This window comes from Martes martes (genome assembly GCF_963455335.1).
Source record: "Martes martes genome assembly, chromosome: 12".
Lineage (NCBI taxonomy): Eukaryota > Metazoa > Chordata > Mammalia > Carnivora > Mustelidae > Martes > Martes martes.
This window is the reverse complement of record NC_137900.1, coordinates 86,873,117-86,895,275: the sequence shown is the minus strand read 5'-3', so window position 1 is coordinate 86,895,275 and position 22,159 is coordinate 86,873,117. Positions and strand designations below refer to the sequence as shown.

The following is a 22,159-nucleotide window of genomic DNA, read 5'->3' as shown; positions in this document are numbered from 1 at the left end:
TTCATTCATACTCTATTGTATAAGGAAATAGCATAGAATATAAAATGAAGAAAATAAATCCTGAACAGTCACTCAAAATTTATTATCTCTAGTTGGCAGCAATCTAGATATACAGAGGAAATAGGTTTAATAGGGGAAACAAAATTTGGACCCAAAGAAGAAAACAGTTTTAAGTAATTGAAAGTGAGAAAAATGGGAGAAACCACTTAAATGACAAAACTTAAAATCTGGGAACAGCAAGAAGGTACTAAAATGACTATTGGAATTAGATTATAGTAATCACTTGTGAAATAGATTGAGTATCATGTCACATTTACTCCTAATTGTATGCATTGTTAGATTTTCATATCCTATACTTGAGTATATTTTTATAAGTTTGGGTATATTTTTATTTTATGCTTTTATTGATGCAGATAAAATGGACTGAATATGTAAAACTTTAAAAAAAATAACATTTTTAGCTCCCTGTGGACTTGTCATAAGGTACTATATTATAACTAAGTACTCTTTAGTAGAGAAAATGGTAGAAAATTGTTGGAAGGACTAATTTTCTTTCTAAAGCAATCTTTAAAAAAACAGTGTATTTTTAATCTGAGCTTCCACAGTTGCTGATGTAAAGGAGACTAACAAAGAAGACCTGAGGTTGAATCTTGAAGCCATGTAAGGTGGGGCTTTAGAATCCCAGACACCTGGATTGGAATGCTGGCTCTGTTATTAACTGTGTGAGCTGGACAGTCTGCAAACTAAGGCCAGCACTGCCAGTCTCATCTGGGGCTCAGGAGGATTAAATGAAACCACTTATGTGAGTACGTGGTACTAATGATGCTTCTGGAGAGGTGCAGGTACCAGCGTGCAGGGACATAACGCATTTAGAGACAGTATAATGTGATGAGAAATGACTCTGTGGAGTGGTCATGAAGAAGTGAGACTCATTTTCATGTCTGGATGATGGGATGAGTCTTGTTAATTTCTAGTTGTGCTCTGTGAATTAGTGTGCCTACCAAGAGTGCACTGTTGAGGCGTTTCCGTATGCTTCTTTTTGGTGTAGGGAGGGTTGAATGAAGTCATCTGTTTAGGTTAAATGAATTGATCTGGTAATAACAATAAGGACTTCCAATTGCTTATATTACCTTTTTTTGGTGTGCTGTGACTACCCTTTGAAATTGTTAAAAGCAAGGGCTGTGGTACTCTCCTTGTCTCTATCTTTTTTTTTTTTTTAAAGATTTTATTTATTTATTTGACAGACAGAGATCACAAGTAGACAGAGAGGCAGGCAGAGAGAGAGAGAGGAGGAAGCAGGCTCCCCGCTGAGCAGAAAGCCTGATGTGGGGCTTGATCCGAGGACCCTGATCATGACCTGAGCCGAAGGCAGAGGCTTCAACCCACTGAGCCACCAAGGTGCCCCTCCTTGTCTCTATCTTAACAAATGCTGAAATGGAGGCTTGAAGTAAAGTGATTGAAGACGGAGAGCTGATAATGACAAAGCTCGGATTCAAACCTTTGGAAGTGTTTTGTTTCGTTTTACTGTGAACACAGTGGTTTTGTCACTATTTCATGCTGTTTTAGATTTGGTTTCTGGCCCTTGTTTTAGGATGGTCATCAACTATGGCTCTTCTTACTCCTTTAAACTTAATGCCTGCAGAAAGTTGTTACTGATTATATTGTGTAAGTGTTTGATTACAGGTATAGTCTTATAATACAAAGTTTAAAGATTTAATAAAACTCTAATCATAATAGTTATTGCTAGCAGAGATTGGTGGTGATTGGTTACAAATATATTGCTAGTGGGAATAGAATTGGTGAAAATTTTCTGGAGAGCACCTTCGCAGTATTTATCCAAGCCTTAAAAAAATAAGTCATGCAAGTCTTTTGAGCTTGTGATTCCATTTTTAGAAAATTTTTTCAAGTTTTTATTTAAATTCAGTTAGTTAACATAGAGTGTAATGTTAGTTTCAGGTGAATTTGTGATTCATCACTTATATTTGAAATCTGGGGCTCACCAAAAAGTGCCCTCCTTAATCCCCATCACCCATTTAACCATTTAACCCTTCCCCCTGCCCACCTCGCTCCCAGCAACCCTCTGCCCCGCTCCCCTGCTTATGCACGCGTGCACGCTCTCTTTCTCTCTCTCTCTCACATAAATAAATAAAATCTTAAAAAAAAAAAAAAGAATATGGTTTCATGTATGTTGACATAAATGATGTTGAGGTACCCAGGCTAGGCTTTCCTCGCCCAAAATTCTCTTTAAGACAATATCATGGAGGGGCGCCTGGGTGGCTCAGTTGGTTAAGCCTCTGTCTTGGGCTCAGGTCATGATACTGGGATTAAGCTCCACATCCTGCTTCCTGCTTAGTGGGAAGGCTGCTTCTTCCTCTCCCACTCCCCCTGCTTGTGTTCCCTCTCTCACTGTGTTTCTCTCTGTCAAATAAATAAATAAAATCTTAAAAACAAACAAAAAAAAACAGTATCATGGCAAAAGAGTTGTATTTGTGTTGGTGGTACCAGTATCCTCTTTAGTGGCCACTGGGAGAGTGGTAGCCTTGTGACAGCTGTCTTTCAGAGTACACTCCTATCTCTGTGAGGTTGGACATTGGTATATGGAGCTTTTATGTGACTTGAATGCTTATATATTGGAAAGTGCTCTTTTGGTATGGGAAATTATGAGTGTGATTTTCTGTCTCAGTTTTTCTGAGAAAAAAGGTCAAAATTTAGGTTTTAATTTTTATGTTAACAGTATTAAAAAAAGTATGAATATTAGACTGTCATGATGAATTGGTGCTTTTCTCATTGTCATGTGTTTCATAATTGAAATTGCGGTAGTTTCAGCATGTACATATCAGCAAGATGGCCAGTTAGGGTTGTTGTTCTTGTGGTTGTTGTTGTAAATGGTAATTCTCCTATATACGATATAAAAAACATGCAGAAATTTTAACGATGTATTTGAGCATATTTAAATTAGGAAAATACCAGGCAAGATGTTTCTTTTTGTAAACTGCTTCTGTCCAAAGCATTCTGTATATTATCAGAATGAAAAATGACAGCACTTTGTCATCTGTTCAAATTGATATTGCACTCTATGCAGTGACAGCTGAAAAGGCCCACAGGTGCCATATAAAGAGGTGACCATGTTGTCATATTTCATTTCGGCATCCCTCTGCAAAGCCATAATTACCTAATTAGGTTGTTAATTAGGAGATTAGCATTTCACTATATTGATAGAATGCTCTTTACCGGCGTGGGGCTAGATACAGATTTGTCTGCCCTAATTTATAATCTCTGCCTTTTTTGTACTTATTTATTTGCTTAAGTTCCTGATGTGGGGCAATTCAGTTTACCTGAGAAACAGTTTGTTTGTAAGCTAATGAAGCTTTGATCACTGGATTAAAGTTGCTGAGTTAAATTGTGAACAGAGGGGCGCCTGGGTGGCTCAGTGGGTTGAGCCTCTGCCTTCAGCTCAGGTCATGATCTCAGGGTCCAGGGATCAAGCCCCACGTCGGGCTCTTTGCTCAGCGGGGAGCCTGTTTTCCCCTCCCTCTATGCCTGCCTTTCTGCCTGCCTCTCTGCCTACTTGTGATCTCTGTCAAATAAATAAATAAAATCTTTAAAAAAAAAAATTGTGAACAGAATTAAGAGGGTGGTCCCATCCCCAAAACGATAATAAAAATTCTTGAGTTGGTAGAATCTGTATGCTTGTTTGCATAGGCAACAAATACATAATAAGAAATAAAAATGTTGTTACAAAAAAAAAAATCCAAATACAAAACCTAAATCTGAAACGCGATATTTATTAATCCTAAACTAGACAGAGGCAATTATTTAGTTATCTTGAATAACAAACGTCTATCACTTAGACTGGAGACTTATAAAATATGTTAAGTATTTTGAACATGTTTCAAAACTGAAGCTTGGTTAATGACTTTGGAACAAACGTATTCAGTCTTGTATTTAGACTTCCTTAGATAGCCATCATGCATCAGGGTTTATCTCATTTGTTTCTTCTGTCCGTTAGTCTGTACTTGGAACATTCTCTTCTCACGGCCTTTGCAGTCCTGAGTGCTTCTGGAATTTGAAGTATTTCGCAGTAACCTTCACTTGGTGAACTGTGTGGAGTAAGAGGCATTTCTATCAAGTGTGTCCAAACTTTTTTTGTGGGAGCAGGGAATGGGGCCAGCAACATGATGATTTTCGTGTATTTCCACTCCAGTGTACACGCTTTGACTGGAATGCTTATAATTTGCGTTTCATGTAGCTTTTCTGATCTTTCCAGTTAAGGAGATTCAGAGTTTTAGGAGTGCAGTGTTAGGAGCTCCATTCCCACTGTGGTAGTAGTTTTAGCTCCTTTTGATATAATCACAATGAGAGCGGTTGTTGTGGAAAGTGCATGTGTACTTAAGTCCCTTTTCTGTGCAATTGTTAGGAAGAATTGCATTTGTTTATAATGTTCTTTACAATGAAGAAATATTTTAAAATATTTGTATATGAAGAAAATATCATGAGAAATCTTTTAGCAAGTGAAGATTTTGCTTAATTATAATCATTCATGTATTGGTCAGTATATGCTGACTATCCACGAGGCACTAGGCATGTGTCTGGGTATTGAGCAATGAAAACCCCAGACACTGACTCTGCTCTCATGCGACCTGCAGTCTAGTACAGACTAGTTCGGGAAGTGTTTAGTAATGGGAGTGGAGGTGAGTATGGAGGAGTATCTACTCTGACCTTGATAAGGTCAGACCTTCCTGGGGCAAGTGAAGTTGAGTTGGGATCTGAAGGGGGAGGGAGCAAACTGAACAGGCAGAGCTGTTCAAAGGCTTGAAAAAAACTGAAACGTGAGTTTGGCTGGAGTCAAAAGAAGTAGAGGGGTAAGTAGAAGGCGGAGCTGCAGATGTAGGCAAGGTTCGGTTTTATTACAGTTCGGGAAGTAACCAAAGGATTTTAAAGAGTTAAGGAAACAAGTTAGGAAGCAAGTTAGGTGAGAGATGGTGGCTTGAGTAGGTTCTGGAGATAAAAGGGAATGAAATCTAAAGCAAGAGGAGGGTGCATAGGATTAACTACATGGCTGTAGGTTTCACAGAAAGAAAGGAGTCAAGGATTCTAATTTGGACATTGTAATTGTTTTACAATTTTCAGTATGACATTCTCACACTTAAATGTACTTCAGTACATCAGAGAGAAGAGGTCATGAGACTTCTTTTTCAGTATGACCAAAACACGTACAGTACTACCAACCAGTTTTCTTTGAGGTGAATTGGGAAGAATACTCATATTCGAGTCTCGCTTTTGGTTCCTGCATTGTGACCGCAGCTTTGTGGGGTGTGCGATAATATCTTACGGAGGTCCAGAGAAACTGCAGTTTTCCCAGTTTTCTGTTGCTGGGTTACTGGGTGGTGAAATTGGGAGCACGCAGTAGCTCTCCAGAGCCTTGTGTTTTCTACCATACCATATTGCCTTTTTGGTTTTATCCCCTTCTGTTTGTTTATTCCAAAGAGAAGAGAAGTAGTCCCCAAGGACCAGTCGCTGACAGAGGCACTGTGTTGTTAACTCTCTGGCTTCTTCTGCCCAGCTCTAGTGTGGATTAAAGTGCCTGGTGCTTTGGTAGGAGAAGTTACGACCGCACCTGAATGTTTCAGCAAAGTCCCAAGATTCTGCTGGGATTTCTGGCACTAGGATTTAATCTTCCTCAACTAGAAATGTAGATGAGTTACCTCCATACAAGTTCACTAACATATATGAAAGTTCTCCTTTTCTTGAGGAAAAGTCTTGGAAGCTCCCATTTTTGCATGAGGAATTTCATCTCTCTTTGGTATAATCAACCTATATTGTGAAGTGTTTAATAAATTTCTTGGTTGCAGCTTCCACCACTGTTTAGTTAAGTGATTTGTTGGCATCATTATGTTAGAATCTCCTGAAGGAGAAGAAATCGGGGATTCTAGCCTTCCTGTGTTTCTACGCCCCGCCCCCTTTTAAAATGAGGATATAAGTCTTAATGCTGTAAAATTTCCCCCTTTAAAGTGTAAAATTTTATATTCACAAGGTTGTATAACTGTCATCACTATATAATTCGAGAACATTTTTATCACCCAAAAGGAAGCCCCATACCCACAAGTAGTCGCTCCTCATTCCTCCCTCCCACAGCCCGGGACAACCACTAATCTACTTTCACGAACCTTTCATATGAATGGAGTCATGCATTATGTGGCCTTTTGTGTTTGGCTTCTTCTACTTAGCATAATATTTTCAGTGTTCAAATATGTTGTAACATGTATCAGTACTTCATTCCTTTTTATGGCTGAATAATATTCCCTTGTGTGGGGATACCACATTTTGCTTATCCATTCACGAGTTGATGGAAATACGTTTTTTTTTTCCCACTCTTTGGCTATTGTGAATAATACTGCTGTGAACATTCCTGTGCAAGTTTTTGTGTGAGCCTATGTTTTCTGCTCTTTTGGAATGGATTGCTGGGTCATAGGATAACTCTGCTTAACATTTTATAAAGAACTTCCAACCATTTTCAAAAGTGGCTGCACTATTTTACATTCTCACCAGCAGTGTATAAGACCTGTCCCCTTTCAGCTTCTGCTCTCTTCAGGCTCTGTTGCTCTGGTTTGGGGTGGAAGCTCCCTTAGGCTCTAGGAGTTTCATGAGCCCTTTGTCTTGATAAATGGGAAATATTCCATTTTCCTTTTTCCACCAGGTTTATTCTCCAAGCATATATGTACCAGGCCTGATATTAGACGTTAGTGACAGGAAACCAAATAAGGCTTTTAGTCTTTTCCTCTCAAGGACTTCCCTATTCAGTGTTTGGAACTTCTTATTAGATAATGGTGGGGAGAGGGAAACGCCAGTGAAGAAAGTAACTGCTAGGAATTTGTGAATTTCCATAGCATGGATCCTAACTTCAGAATCTAGGGAAAGATTGTCTTGGTTTTCACAGCTTCTAGGATTTCTTTTTCTTGTCCCCTCCTTTGACTCTTGCTATTCCTTGGATTTTGTTTCTAAGTCACTGCTCTTCTTTCCTTACATGTTTTCCCTGGATAAGTTCATTCACATCTACAGCTTCATCTGTCATATATATGTTGATATCTTCCAAATTTGCTCAGATCTTTCTCCTAGGCTTCAGATTTGCATATCCTTTGTGTGTCACTTGCATGTTGTAGTCCCCCAAACTCACTGAGACCTCATTCCCGGGCTGTCAGGTTTACATGATGATGAATCTGTTTGGGTACTCCATAGATATCTCAGGTTCACTGCGTCTGAATAATTCCTCATTTTCCCTCTACCTATTAAGCCGTTCCTACTTTTGAGTTTACAGTTTCATTTGTTGGCTCTCATGCAGGCCATAGAGTCTCCCCTTCTCCTTCGCTCTCCACATCCAGTCACCCAGTTCTAGCAGTTTTATTTTCTACGTATTTCTTACCTATTTCCTAAATTTTTTTTACCTGTCTTTCGCTGCCTTACTTCAGATTTCATCATCTTTCCCTGAGCTGTAGTCACAGCTTCATAACTAATCTTACGTCTTGTCCATCAGATTAATCTGTGCACCTGCCAGATCAGTCTCTCTGAAATGCTCATCTAACCAGCAACTTTGAACTCCATGTAGTCTTAGCTACTAAATACACATTCTTCTGTTTCTTGTTTTAATGCCTTATCTCATGTTGTCTCTTCTACTTGCAAGAGATGAGTTTGACTCTTTGACTCTTCTTCCAGCCATCCAGCTTCTCATCTTTGAGGATTCATCTTAGAGCGAGGAGTAATTGCAATAGTAATTGTAGACGTTTGTATATGGTTCACCATGGGCCAGACACTGTTATATGCACATAACATGAGAATTCATTAAATCCTCCCAACAATCCTTTGAGATAGGCACCAGAATTATTCCTGTTTACAGATGTGCAAACAGAGGCACTGAAATTGGTACTTTGCCTGGGTCTCACAGTGAGTGATTAGCTAAGTTCAGATTTGAACCCGAGCAATCTGATGCTTGATTGCTTGCTCTTTGTCTCTCCTACATACCCTTTGTCAACGTACCTGATCCTCTGTGCTTCCCCCACCTCAAAAGTTAGTTATCTTCATCCTGCTTCTGTAATAACCCATGCATGGCCCAAAATTAATCTGAAGTCCGTAGGATAGATTTGGAGCAAATTTTATTTTTAACATTTTTGATCAAGGAGGCAGTATTATAGATTACTTAATTTCCAGGCCCCCCCCCCATTTTTCTTAAGGAGACTAAGTGGGAAGTAATCACTTTGCATTATCCTGATCTTAGTCATTCATCTCTGTGAAGCCTTGTCTGAATATCTAGTTTTATTTAGAGATTTTTTCTTTGTGTTTCCATAATACTTTGTTACAGAATTCTCTAGCATTGTTCTCACTCTTCATTTTTTAAAAAATTTTTATTTAAATTCAGTTTAATTAACATATACTGTATTATTAGTTTCAGAGGTAGAATTCAGTGATTCCTCAGTTGCCTACAACATTCAGTGGTCATTACATCACGTGCCTTCCTTAATGCCCGTCACCCAGTTACCCCCCATCCCGTCACCCACCTCCCCTCCAGCAACTCTCAGTTCGTTCCCGATAGTTCAAAGTCTCTTATGGTTTGCCTCCCTCTCTGTTTTCATCTTATTTTATTTTACCTTCCCTTCCCCTATGTTCATGTTTTGTTTCTTAAATTCCACTTATGAGTGAACTCTTTATTGTGACCATTTATGTACTTATTTCCTTTTCTTGACTCCCTTGCTTGCCGGCTGGGGATAGGGAATAAGACTTACTACTTTATACTCCTCACTGCCAGCATGGAGGAGGTATTTCTGCTTGTTGAATGAACAGGGAAGTCTGCTTATACCCATATTTAGATTAGTGAGAGAAGAGGATTAAGAGGAGCATGATGAAATGGACTTACATTGGAAATTTAAGGCAGTGTATAGTAATTGTGTGGAGCAGGAATTCTGGAGTCAGGTTACATACTTTATCCTGGCTCCACCTTTTACTAATTTTGTGACCTTGAGTAAGTCTATGCCTCAGTTTACTGATTGTAAAACACAAATAATAATAGAATCTACCTCACAATTTTGGAAGTGATGTGTGAGAGCTTGCTAAATAAATAAGCAACCTTCTGGAATCCAGAGAATTGATTATACTACTTAAATTGTATTTTGTGAAACATTTCTCCTCTGACTGTAGAACATCATAGGCAGAATGAAGCCAATCCTGCTGCCTTATCCTCATTTTGATTCATGTAGTGACGGTTTAAAAAGGAAAATAAAAAATGTAGAGTAGAAGGTTGTAAACAAAATGGCTGGCAGTTAGCGTAGTTTTGTTAATAACAATAATAGCAATTATCATTTACTGAGGTTATGAAAGCTCCATTCAAGTGAAAGTACAAAGCACCTTTCAAAATCACATAAAAATAGTTGAGGGATTATCTGACAGTTTAGATGATCTCATTGCTGTCTTTCATTCATTAGAAGTTGAATGAGTTTGTAAATATTCTTTTTCTAAGTATTCCTATGAAGTAGAGAGGACATAGATTATGAATATTTCCCTGCTGAGGAAACAGAGTCAGGGATACCTGACTCACTTGAAGTCATTCCATTGTTAGTCCTGAGGCAAGCTAGAGACAACCAGAAATTCCAGATGTGTTTACTGTTAGAGTTCTAGAAACCATTTTCTATACATAATAGCATTTAAAAAAACCAGGTGGCCATAATGCCCATTCAACTCAGTCAAGCCCATTCAGCCCACTCAGTTTTGTAATGGGTTTCTGCCAAAATGTTGATACTATTCAAATATTTGTCAAAAGGGAATTCCTTGAACTTCTATTTTTAGAGTCTGAACCATAGCACAGTGATATAAGTAAAATCAGCAATAGATTTCTTTTTTCCTTTGAAGCAAAAACACAAAACTTTTTAGTTGGACTCTAGGGTATACTCCCAACCATACCTCCTCCTTCTCGAATGTGCTTGGAATAGAATTTGACAGCTGGAAGTCACTTCTTAAAGTTCAGACTCCCCATGTAACAGATGCAGAAATGGACTGATAGGTAAAACAGGTTTAAAGAGGCTTAAAGAAGTGACTTGTCCAAGGCCATGTAATTAGGTCCCTGGTAATTAGGGAATTGGAATTCAGGTTTCCTGGGTGGTGCTTGATTCCATTAATTGATGATGTGGTTAGCCTGAGAGCCAGGTAAGTGCAAACATAACTCTCTTGAATTCTTCTGTTTAAGCAAACTGCAAACATCAAGGAGACAATAAAAGAAAAATAAATCTTGGGCTGTAGTGGGATACTTACCTACTGAACCAGCACTATGGATAAGGGTCCTTTTTTGGAAAATCATGGCACAACCTTTAGGGAACAAGAAAGATCCATTTGTTCATCTTTTGGTTCCACGCTGAGCTCTTATTGGATGCCAGCCACATTCTACTAGAATCTGGCAGCACAGTGATGAATAAGACAGTGTCCTTAAGGAGCTTAGCGTTTAGACAAGAAAACCAACATATAAATAAATAATTATTTTTTAAAAAACCCAGTGTGATTAGTTTGTTCATTCATTTATTCATTCCTTCAGACTTTAACATAGCAGCCAGAGAGATCCTTTTTAAATGTGAGTTAGATCATATCACAGTCCTCTGGTGGTTCTCCACTTTACTTGGAGTAAAGGAAGAGTCCTTAGAATAGCTTGTAAGGCTGTGCATGTTTGCTCCACTCTTCCAGACCTTATCCTCTACTACTTGCTTCCTCGATGAGCTTCTTGCTACTTCAACAGCGCTAGGCATGCTACCCTCACTGGGCAATGCACTTCCCTTCAGAAGTTTACATGACTTGTTCTCTTACCTCCTTCAGATGTTAACTCAAATGTCAGGTTCTGGGTAAAACATTCCTTGACTACCTTATTTACAGTTGCAGCCATGGCTCAGCACCTGGTATGCCCATCTCTCTTCCTTGAGCTGTCTTTTTCCATTGCACTTCTAATCTCCCATATAATTTACTTCTCTGTTTTATCTGTCTCCCCATTAGAATGTGAACTCCACAAGGCCACGACTTTCTGCTTTGTTTTCTGCTGTACTCTTTGCATCTAGAATAGTGCCTTGCACATGGTAGGCTTCAATCAATATTTGTTCAATGCATAAATTCAACAAACACATAATACCTTCTATTAACAATGTGCTAGATTAATTATTTGGTGGAAGTAGTGACAAAGTGCAGTGCAATGGGACTGCAGAGAAGGGAGCAGCTAACTTGGTCTGTGGGATTCGTCGGGGATTTCCTGGAAGAACTGACCATTTTGAGCTGGATTTTGAAGAATCAGTAGGAGGTAGCCAGATGAAGAAGGTTGGATAGGTTTCAGATTGAGCTTGATGGGATAGACTTGCCTTTGTTCGGGCTTTGATTTTCCTTAGGGTATGTTAAAATTTCAGTAAACATACTAGGAGTTAAACTTGTTTAGTACCTGAGAAGATTTGAGCATAGATTTTAGTAGCAAAATTGTATAGTTTCAGTATCAGTGAAACTGTTCCAAGGGCGTTGGAAATTACCACAAATTTAGTGCTTCATAGCATCACAGCCAGTTTCTCAACCTTGGCATCACTGATATTGACCTTTGTGGGGGGTAAAATTCTTTGTCATGGGTGCTGTCCTCTGCATTGTAGGATGTTTAACAGCATCCTTGGCATTTATCCACTAGATGCTAACAGTATAACAGCCAGAAATATCTCCAGACATTGCCAGATGTCCCCTGGGAAGCAAAATTGCCTTCCAGTTGAGAACCACCACGTTAGAATCACTGCATTGTTGGGGTCTAGACATTCCTGCCTTTAACAACTTTACAGATGACAGGGAGGGGGAATCTTAATTCAGTGACCACATTTCTGATGCTAGAATTGGACCAAGAAGTTTGAAATTGGCAGTTCCTTATACATGGTATTCTTACAACTAACTGTATTGAAGGTGGAAGTAAAGTGCTTTTAAAGCACTTTGGACCCTGCAAATTGGAGAAGAGTTCACAGAGGATGCAATTCTTGCATTGTACTTCAAAGAATAAGGTTTATAATGGAGAGGGGCACATCTCAAGGGGATTATCATTGCCAAATGTGTTCATTTGAACTGTGTTCAGAGAGTTTTGGGAGTTTCCTGCTGGGAAGAAGGGGCAGATGGTAAAACTGGGTTGTAGAGAGAAAATGTGTATGAAGGCAAAGGGGTCTAGGCTGTTTTCCTGTACTGTGTATCTTCATTTCTCTTGCTGCATAACACATTACTACAAACTTAGTGTTTGCTTAAAACATTACAGATTTCTTATCTCTTAGTGGGTTGGGAGTCATGACTTCATCTGGGTTTTCTGCTGAGGGTCTCAACCGGACGATACTAAGCTGTCAGTTGGCTCCAGCCCCATCTGGAGGTTCGACTAGGGAAAGATCTCTTTCCAAGCTCCTTCAGGTTGTTGGTGGAATTCATTTTCTTGTGGCTCTGTGACTGAGGTCCTCGTTTTCTTGCTGTCTGTTGACTGGAGCCACTCTCAGCTCTTACAGGCTATTCCCAGGTTCTTGCCATATATTGTTCCATAACTTGGCTGTTTGCTTCTTCAAGGTCAGCAGGAGAATCTCTCTTTTCAGTTGCCCAGGATGGCGTCTTCTATAACAGAAAGTAATCAAGGGTATAACTTCCCCCACACCTCCCCCCAACACTTTTGCTGTATACTCTGTTGGCTAGCTTTTATCCACACTAAAGGGGTGGGCATGATGTAATTGCATGGATATCAAGAGACAATTTCTGGAGCCATCTTAGAACTGCCATATACAACTTTTAGCACCTTGAAGGCAATGGCCAAGTCTTTTTTCATTTCTCGCTCAGCATTGTATCTCTGGCTCCTGGCACATAGTAAGTGCCTCATAAATATTTGTCAAATGAATGACATCAGTGAATATTTGGTAGATAGTTGAGTGCTGTTTATGGTTTCAGCTCCTGTACTGGTAATTTCACATTGGGAAGCAGTCTAGTTTCTCTGGCATTATTCATTACTTCACTCTAGGTAAAACGATAAACATTTTTACCTGAAATATTAAAGTAAAACCTCAAATTATTTGTTTATTATCACAAGCGTCAATCAAATCTATTATGTCAGAGAAACAGCACCCACTGGAAAAATAATTTAGGGCTACATTGCAGCAAACTAGCAGATTTCTTTCTTTTCTTTTTTTTTATTTTTGAAGATTTTACTTATTTATTTGAGAGAGAGGGAGAGAGAGCACCGAGGGAGAGGGAGAAGCAGACTCCCCGCTGAGCAGAGCCTGAGCAGGGCACGATCCCAGGACCCCAAGATCGTGACTTCAGTTAAGGCAGACGCTTACCCGACTGAGCCACCCAGGTACCCCAAACTAGCAGATTGCTTTTAACGGCCAGAAATGTTGGCATATTTGGAGTTTTGAGGGTGGTGGGTGGGTAGATTGTCTGAGGTTTCACATCTATTGCTAGCTATTAAACATTTCAAAACACTTTGAAAATACTCATTGTTTTATGGTGTTATTAGTAGTCATAGTTTTCTTTTTTTAAAGATTTCATTTTTAGGGGCACCTGGGTGGCTCAGTGGGTTAAGCCTCTGCCTTCAGCTCGGGTCATGATCTCAGGATCCTGGGTTTGAGCCCTGCATCGGGCTCTGTGCTCAGCGGGGAGCCTGCTTCCCCCTCTCTTTTCTCTGCCTGCCTCTCTGCCTACTTGTGAACTCTGTCTGTCAAATAAATAAATAAAATCTTTAAAAAAAAAAAGACATCATTTTTAAGTAATCTCTACACTCAATGTGGGGCTCGAACTTCAACCCCAAGATCAAGAGTCACATGCTCTGCTGACTGAGCCAGTCAGGCGTCCCTGCCGATCGTTGTTCTTCATACTAGTCATGGGAAACATCTATTGAGCAAAATTTAGATCTTGAATTGTCCATTGATAAAGTGCCATTTTGTCTTCACAAAATCAAATATTTCTGATATCCAAGTCAATATTTCTCCACTAGACCTTGCTGTTTAGACTGGGTTTATGAGAATCCCAGTACGTGCCAAGGAGCGCTAGAAGCCACAAAGTAAGCATGGCCCGTATTCCTCGACTAGTGATATTTTCAAAGGTAAAACTTTTTTCCTGTTAAAACAAATACAGGTACAGTATATTATAGAATGGAAAATATGAATGAACTGTTAAAGTAAATTTCTTATAGCATCTTACTTTAGGTGGCTCCTCCAACCTTCTTTCATACCTTGATTTATGGTCACTCTCCTCTGCCCTTTAGGTGTGTTCGTGGACAGAGAGGCACTGTACTGTACCAGGCTCCCTTTAACTGGATCTTGGCAGATGGTAAGATTCGGAGACATTTCAGGTGGAGGTTAGTGGTATAAGAAAAACCAAGGGTCAGGGTCTCTTTGTCCAAAGGAGATATTTTATTATAGGAAGGAAAACCTGATCTCCTGGTAGGTTGGTAGGGATCTGGCTGGCCTCAGATGGCCTCAGTTACTCATCAGGAGACCTCAGCAGGATAGCTGGAATGACGGACAACTGAGCCTTTCTACAGGTCAGTTATCCCAAGGTCCTTTTTTTTTTTAAATCTATGCCCCTCCCACCCCCGCAAGCTTCTTTCAGTGATTCACATATGTTCCAAAGTAAGTGACAGCAGAAGTTTGCAAGATCTCTTGAGGCTGAGGTTTAGAGTTACTTTCATTACATTCTGTTGGTCAAAGTAAATCACAGGGTGAAGCCAGATTCAAGGGGTAGGGAAATAGATTCTTCTTCTTGATAGGAGGAGCTGTAAAGACTTGCCTTTAAGAAACCCACCATGTGGGCGCCTGGGTGGCTCAGTCCTTAAGCATCTGCCTTTGGCTCAGATCATGATCCCAGGGTCCTGGGATCAAGTCCCACATCAGGCTCCCCGCTCCGTGGGAAGCCCACTTTTCCCTCTCCCACTCCCCCTGCTTGTGTTCCCTCCCTCGGTGTGTGTCTCTCTGTCAAATAAATAAATAAAATCTTAAAAAAAAAGAAAAGAAGGGACGCCTGGGTGGCTCAGTTGGTTAAGCAGCTGCCTTCGGCTCAGGTCATGATCCCAGCGTCCTGGGATCGAGTCCCACATCGGGCTCCTTGCTCGGCAGGGAGCCTGCTTCTCTCTCTGTCTCTGCCTGCCACTCTGTCTGCCTGTGCTCACTCTCGCTCTCTCTCTCTCTCTCTGACAAATAAATAAATAAATAAATAAATAAATCTTTGGGAAAAAAAAAAAGAAAAGAAAAAAGAAACCCACCATGTGATCATGGACAAGTTACTTAGTTCCTTTAAGCCTTAATTTTTTAAAATTTGTAAAATGGAGATGATATTAATACCTACCCCTTGGGGTGGTTGTCAGGACAAAATATGTTGTCATATGAACGTACAGCTGATAGTAAGAGCTCAGTCAACATCATCCATTATTCTTCTTGAATGTCTGTCTAATGAAATCCTGGTCATCCCTGGGACCTTCTTACTTCCTAAAGCCTCTGTAACTTTCTTGTCTTTTGGAAGACAGACTTAGTGTCTCATTTGATGGTTAGTATGTATTGCCTTATGTTACGTTTATACATGTATACAGCGTAGCTCATCCGCTGGAGTTTGTAAGCCTCTGGAAGGTGCAGGCCAATGTTCATCTAATTTTTTGTAGGATTCCCAGTGCCTAGCTGGCAATGATGTTTAGTGAATGAATCCCCCTATTATTTAAAAGAAGATAGAAGCATTTCTTTTCTGTTGTTTTGAGTCTAACAAGTACTTTTCTGAAAGGAAAAATTAAACTCTCCAGCTATAGAGTCTCACTATTCACTGTTTAATGAAATTAGACATATTCACATGGAGATTTTAATTCTCGAAAGGAACAAAAAACTTAATTTTTGCTGGTCTAAAAAATAAATGAAGATTTAATGTAGAGTTATATTAGAATTAGAAAAAGATTTAAAAACAATAAAGTATGTTTTATTTTACTAGTCAATTTCAATAGTTTTCAAATTCCAGGAGGTATGAACTCTGAACTTTACTAGATCAAAAGATGTCCAAATCTTAGTAAAGGGGTCTGTTGGTTTTCATACATGAAAGATTTTGTATATAATAAAAAGCCTTTTGTTTTTCTAAATTGTGGTCATTCCTTGTTGTGCAAATGTAACACTCTTAAGGAATCCCGTATAGGAATCAGGTCTGACTTGAAGTTAATGCTAATAGCATGAAGTCGGGGTACAGTGAGGAAAGGTAAAAAAAAAAAAAAAAAAAAAACCTCGCATCTGCTGTTACATGTTGTTAACTCCCTCAGCAGACGTTAAATCATTTCAAGTACAATAATAGTGTGGGAGGTAAATTAACTAACCATTAACAATCTTATAAATACACAATTAACATGCCAACATTTATATGACACATTGATGGGGCAGCAGTAATTTTTGATTGGGAGTTTGCAGACCTTGGAGAAGCCTCAGGCTGTTGCTTATTCAGACAAGTTTTCACAGATTGCAGGTAAGGGTGCTTGAAGTCTGTCTGGCAGAGGCAAGTAGGTATAGAGAGTGTTTGAAAATCTAGGAAGGGGGACTTCCTTTTAATCATTGGCTGGACGTGAGCCTTTTAAGTCCCGTTTAAGACCCATCTCAGGTCCTTAGGGAGTGAAGAAGTATAGGGAGGGCTCATTTGCTCATGCTTGGGTTATCTCAGTTATGGACTTTGTTTGCAACTGAAGTTGCATAAATCTCTAGGGGTTTTAAAAAGATGCAAGATGCTTACAAGCAGCTTGGAATTTAAAGTAAACCTTTCCTCTGTGGTTTCAGGTCAACAAGTAGGTGATCTCTGAAGTTTCTTTCTCTTGTAAAATTTTGTGACTTATTTTTAGATAACGATTATGTGCATTGCTTATTTCTTGCTATTGTATAAATCACGGTTGCATGAGTCGAGGGAAGGCTAAGGGTCTAGTCTGCTGCGTAACACATTTCCTGTATTATGTCTTCCACGAAGACCCGTCACAGAAATTTCTCTCAGGACCCAGAACCCAACGAACTCAACAAGATCTTTAAAAATCTCATTTATTATGACTGTTATAATTCTTTGTTACTTTTTGTTTAGGGAGGCCTCAGACTTATTAACTGTCTGACTTTGGGCAAGTTTTTATTTGCTTCAGTTTTTTCTTCTGTAAAATGGGGACAAAAATGTTACCTCATGGAGTTACTTTGAAAATTATGTGAATTAATCCACCTAAAAAAGAAAGAGCAAGTCTAGCTTTTGTAATAAATAAGGTTAGTTATTGTAATTGCTTTTTGCTTCTGATATTCTACAGTCTTCCTGTGCCAAATGTATAAGATCTTATAACATTTGTCCAGAGTTCCTTACCCTTTGCCACTTCTGTCATCTACTTTTTTACTATGTTGTATCTTGTGTTTTTCTATAACCCATTGCAAACAGTTTGGAGAACATATGTGTGTGAAGCTATTATTAAAAATATACTTGTATTGAGACTTGATAGCATTAAAACCTACTAAAAATTTACTCCCCTGTGTAGGGCATGTTCCAAGTTAACACGGGCAAGTTACATGGTTATTAATGCACACAAATGGTCACGTAAAGTGGTAATAACATCTAGATTGCACCTGAAACAACACTTAGCACATAGTAGGAACTTCATAAATATTTGTTGAATGAATGAAGTATAAAAGGAGACCCACCCAGTACATTAAAAATGACTGTGTCACTTTGGGATATCTCATGTCCTCCAACTCTGTGTGGATGTCCCTTTTGCTTTCATTTTTTAAAACAAATGTCTATGCTTTGAAAGGAACCTGGAGTTAAAAAATGGGAGAATCTGTGAAAAGTAGGACATCTTGGGGAACAGACCTCCTGGAAGCTGAAATTGTTTATCTAGGTAGCCTAAAGCTCTATAAAAAGGACCAGTTATCTCCAAGTCAAGAATTGGTAACATTCACGGAAGATGTTCAGGGCCCAAAGAAACTGTATTTTTAAAAATGTAAAGTAGCGTTTCTAAACCATGTTCTGTGAATCTCTCTCTCTCTCTCTTTTTTTTTAAAGATCTATTATATTTGAGAGACAGAGATAGTGAGAGAGAGCAGGAGCGGGAAAGAAAGGGAGAAGCAGGCTCACTGCTCAGCAGGGGCTCAACGCAGGGCTGGATCCCAGGACACTGGGATCGTGGCCTGATCCTAAGGCAGACGCTTAGCCGACTGAGCCCCTGTGAGTCTCTTATACATTGATAGGTGTTACTGTAGGAAAAAATGTTTAAGGATCAGATAAATTTGGGATTTGGGATGTTTTGCGTTATGAGATTCTTCACTCTTAGAGATTCACACTATACATTAGTTATTTAAAAGCATTGGGAAATCTATAATTAAATAGCAAGAAGAAAACTTACTTAATTTTGTTTAATGTGGCATTTCTTAGACATTTTTTAAAAATTTAAATTTAAAAAATTGTAATATATAGCAAAATTGACCATTTTAGCCATTTTTAAGAGTATAGTTCAATGACATTAAGTATATTCACATTGTAGTGCAACCATCGCCACCATCAGTCTCCAGAGCTTTTTCATCTTCCCAAATTTAAACATGCTTTAAAAATACTCCACATTCCCCTCTCCCTCCAGCCCCTGGCATCTGCCGTTCTGCTTTCTGTCTCTATGAATCTGACTATTCTAGGTGCTTCATACAAGTGGAATCATATACTTTGTCTTTTTTGTGACTTATTTCATTGAGCATAATTTCCTCAGGGTTCATCCATGTTGTGGCATGTGTCAGAATTTTCTTCCTTTTTAAGGCTGAAGAACATCCTGTTGTATGTATATACCACATTTTGTTTATCCGTTCTCTACCAGCTATTTTTAATGACTGTGTAGTATTCTGTTACTTGCATGTGTTGTGACGTACTCATTACTGGTGGATGTTTAAGTTACTTTCAGACTTTCAGTATAATAAATAATCCTGAGATAAATATTTTTGCGTAATTATCTCCTAAGGGAAAATCCTACAAGTAGGGTTGCCCAGAAGGTACTCATACTTTGATAGATGATACCACATTACCCTCTAAAAAGTCTCAATTTAATTCATTTTTACAGTGCATGAGAGGACTCATTTCTCTGAACCCTGCCAATGTTATGTGTTTTTTTGTTTTTTTTTTTTAAGATTTTATTTATTTATTTGATAGAGATTACAAGTAGGCAGAGAGGCAGGCAGAGAGAGAGGAGGAAGCAGGCTTCCCGCTGAGCAGAGAGCCCGATGTGGGGCTCCATCCCAGGACCCTGGGATCATGACCTGAGCCGAAGGCAGAGGCTTAACCCACTGAGCCACCCAGGCGCCCCCCAACGTTATGTTTTAAAAATCTTTGATCTTTGCACAACTGATTAGGGAGAATAACTTGTTTTCATCTGTGTTTGGAATATCTTTGTCTTAGAAATCAAATCTACCTTCAAATGTTAATTTGCTGCTCTTAAAGTGATTTAAAACATTCTTTTGGTTCTGAAATGTAGTGTTGGGGTAAGTTGATGGTGTCCCAATGTGACAGGTTTTTGGTTTTGTTTTGTTTTGTTTTTAAGGATTTTATTTGTTAGAAAGGCTCGATCCCAGTACCCTGGGGTCATGACCTGAGCTGAAGGCAGACACTTAACCAACTGAGCCACCCAGATGTCCCCCAAGGTGACAGTTTTGAAAGGCACATTGAAGAGAGTCTCTTGTATCTGTATTAATGGAAAAGCAATCCTTTCTTTATAATCATACTACATATGATATGCTTATAGATGACGTATCTCTACAACAAAATTATATAGTCTTTGGAAGTCAGACAGCAACTGTTACTGAATTTTTGCCTTGGGTAAGATGCTTGTTGCCAGAAGGGATGTGTCTCCTGTCCTTTTGGAACTTACAATCTAAGTCTTCAAATACATGTCATGGTAGGTGGAAGGCACACTTCCCAGGGCAGACTTCTTGGAATTCTCTATGAGAACTGGTATTGGATAATACTTGTTGAGTGAATCGTACAGATTCCTCATTGTATGAAGTCATAGTATACCAATAGAGAAGATATCTGCTCCTGTTGGGGATTTTGGGACCTCTGTTATACGAGGGTAGAGTTAGGGACTTCATATGTGCCTTCAGAAGAATTTGCCCATAACTCTTTTCTTCATAAGGGGTGATGGAGCAGATCTATTTTCCTAAAAAATATATACACACACACACATTCTGATTCTCTTGAGGGTACTCAAGTATACTTTTGTTGTTTTGCCCTTTGCCATTTGACTTGTTGGTGCCAGAACACCCACTAAATGTGTTGCCTCTCGCTCAAGCCCTTGTTTTTTGCAAGGGATAGTTACTCAATATGAAATTGAAAGCACCTGTCCCTCTGCTAGTGACTAGTGCCTTACTCTCCTGGGGGAGATACTATGATTGCTACGAGGATGTCGGCAGTTTTGACCATCTGTGATGTTCTGATTTTGTTACAAAACAAATATTCTCATTTATAAGTAATTCCATGAGTGTATACATCTCTTTGTGGTTTTATAAGTAATTCTTATTTTTACAGGTGAAATTTAAATGCTCCCCTGTGATTCTGTAATGTTTTTCTGATTAATACACTTAAAATGGTAGGCTGACATTAATATTTCCGAGACTTGGAGGGATCTCATTGTATTAGGAAATACACTAGGACAGTATTAGGTTCTAAACTTAAAAAAAAAAAAAAAGATTTATTTATTTATTTGTCAGAGAGAGAGAGCAAGCACAAGCAGGGGGAGCGGCAGGCAGAGGGAGAAGCAGGCTCCCCACTGAGCGAGGAGCCTGATGCAGACTCAGACCCAGGACCCTGGGATCATGGCCTGAGCCCAAGGCAGATGTTTAACTAACTGAGCCCCCCAGGCATCCCTAGGTTATAAACTTTTTGATTCAGGGGTGCCTTACCTTGGCATTTCCCATTAGTCTCAGTGTAAAATAATGACTCATTAAATATATTTGAAGGAAAAAATGAAGAGTAGTGTAATTCATTTGATTAGAGATGTTCCTCAGTTAAACTTTCTCTTAATCTCAGTATCTTTATTTTAAGATCTACCAAGTGATGTCGGTAGAATGTTACTAGACAAAAATTTTTAAAAACCTCTGTTTGTTATAATGATTTATTAGCTAGATTTCCCACTGTGTTCCATTTCTAGAAGAAACAAATGACAAGAAAATCTAGTGTTGTAGGTCTTTCTAAAAATAAAACTTTCTGGGACTGTTCTGAGGACATAATCATTCCAGCTTTCATGTTCCTTGCATCTCATAATGATCTTAGAGGAGGAGAAAGGTGACCCAGATGACCTGCAGAGTCCTCTGTCAGAAAGGAAGCACACATTATTTTACGTGCTGTGCACTTACTAAAGAAGGATGAATATTGATATATTTTAGGATTATTTTAAATAAGAATTGAAAGCTGAAGTTAGCAGTGATTATTTTTACCATCATCATTGTTATTATTAATTGCAGACAGTATTTGATTATGTGTCAGGTGCTCTTTTGAGCACTTTCCCTACATTATCTTATATATCCTCTCATTCCTGGAATTCCGTTTTATTAATGAAGAAAGAAAACAGGCTCAAAGAGGTTAAGGTTATTTTGACTGAAATCACATAGTCAACAAGTGGTAGGGTGAGGATTTGAACCCAGTTCTACCTGTAGGTCCTTATCCTGACTAGTGTCCTCTAATACAGTAGCCCCCCCTCATCTGTAGGGGGTGCATTCCAAGACCTGCAGTTGATGCCTGAAACCATGGATGGTATCAAACCCCATGTGTACTATTGTTTCTCCTACACATACCTAGCTACGATAAAATTTAATTTTCGAATTACACACAGAGATTAACAACAATAATAAAACAGAACAATTACAACAATATACTGGAATAAAGGTTATGTGAATGTAGTCTCTCACAATATCTTATTATACCATGATCAGCGTTCTTGTGATGATGTGAGGTGATAAAATGCCTACATGATGAGATAAAGTGAGGTGAATGACATAGGTATTGTGACATAGCATTAGGCTACTAATCTATTTTTTTTAAAGATTTTATTTGACAGAGAGAGAGAGCACAAGCAGGGAGAGGGTTAGAGGGAGAGGAAGAACCAAGTTCCCCACTGAGCGGGGAACCCAATTCGGGA

At 39.0% G+C, this 22,159-nt stretch overlaps 1 protein-coding gene across 5 annotated transcripts in view; it reads left to right on the top strand.

The window, feature by feature from the left end:
* Positions 1 to 22,159, top strand: part of MAPKAP1 (MAPK associated protein 1) — a 243,106-nt gene that overhangs the window by 5,216 nt on the left and 215,731 nt on the right. For 2 of the 5 annotated variants that reach the window (XM_080820352.1, XM_080820349.1), the window contains exon 2: positions 14,273 to 14,337. The exons of 2 other annotated variants lie outside the window; for them this stretch is intronic. The gene's annotated coding sequence lies outside the window, so the exon portion shown is untranslated. Of the gene's footprint in view, positions 1 to 13,208; positions 13,364 to 14,272; positions 14,338 to 22,159 lie in introns of those variants that run through there. One more of the 5 variants, XM_080820351.1, reaches the window with a different exon arrangement.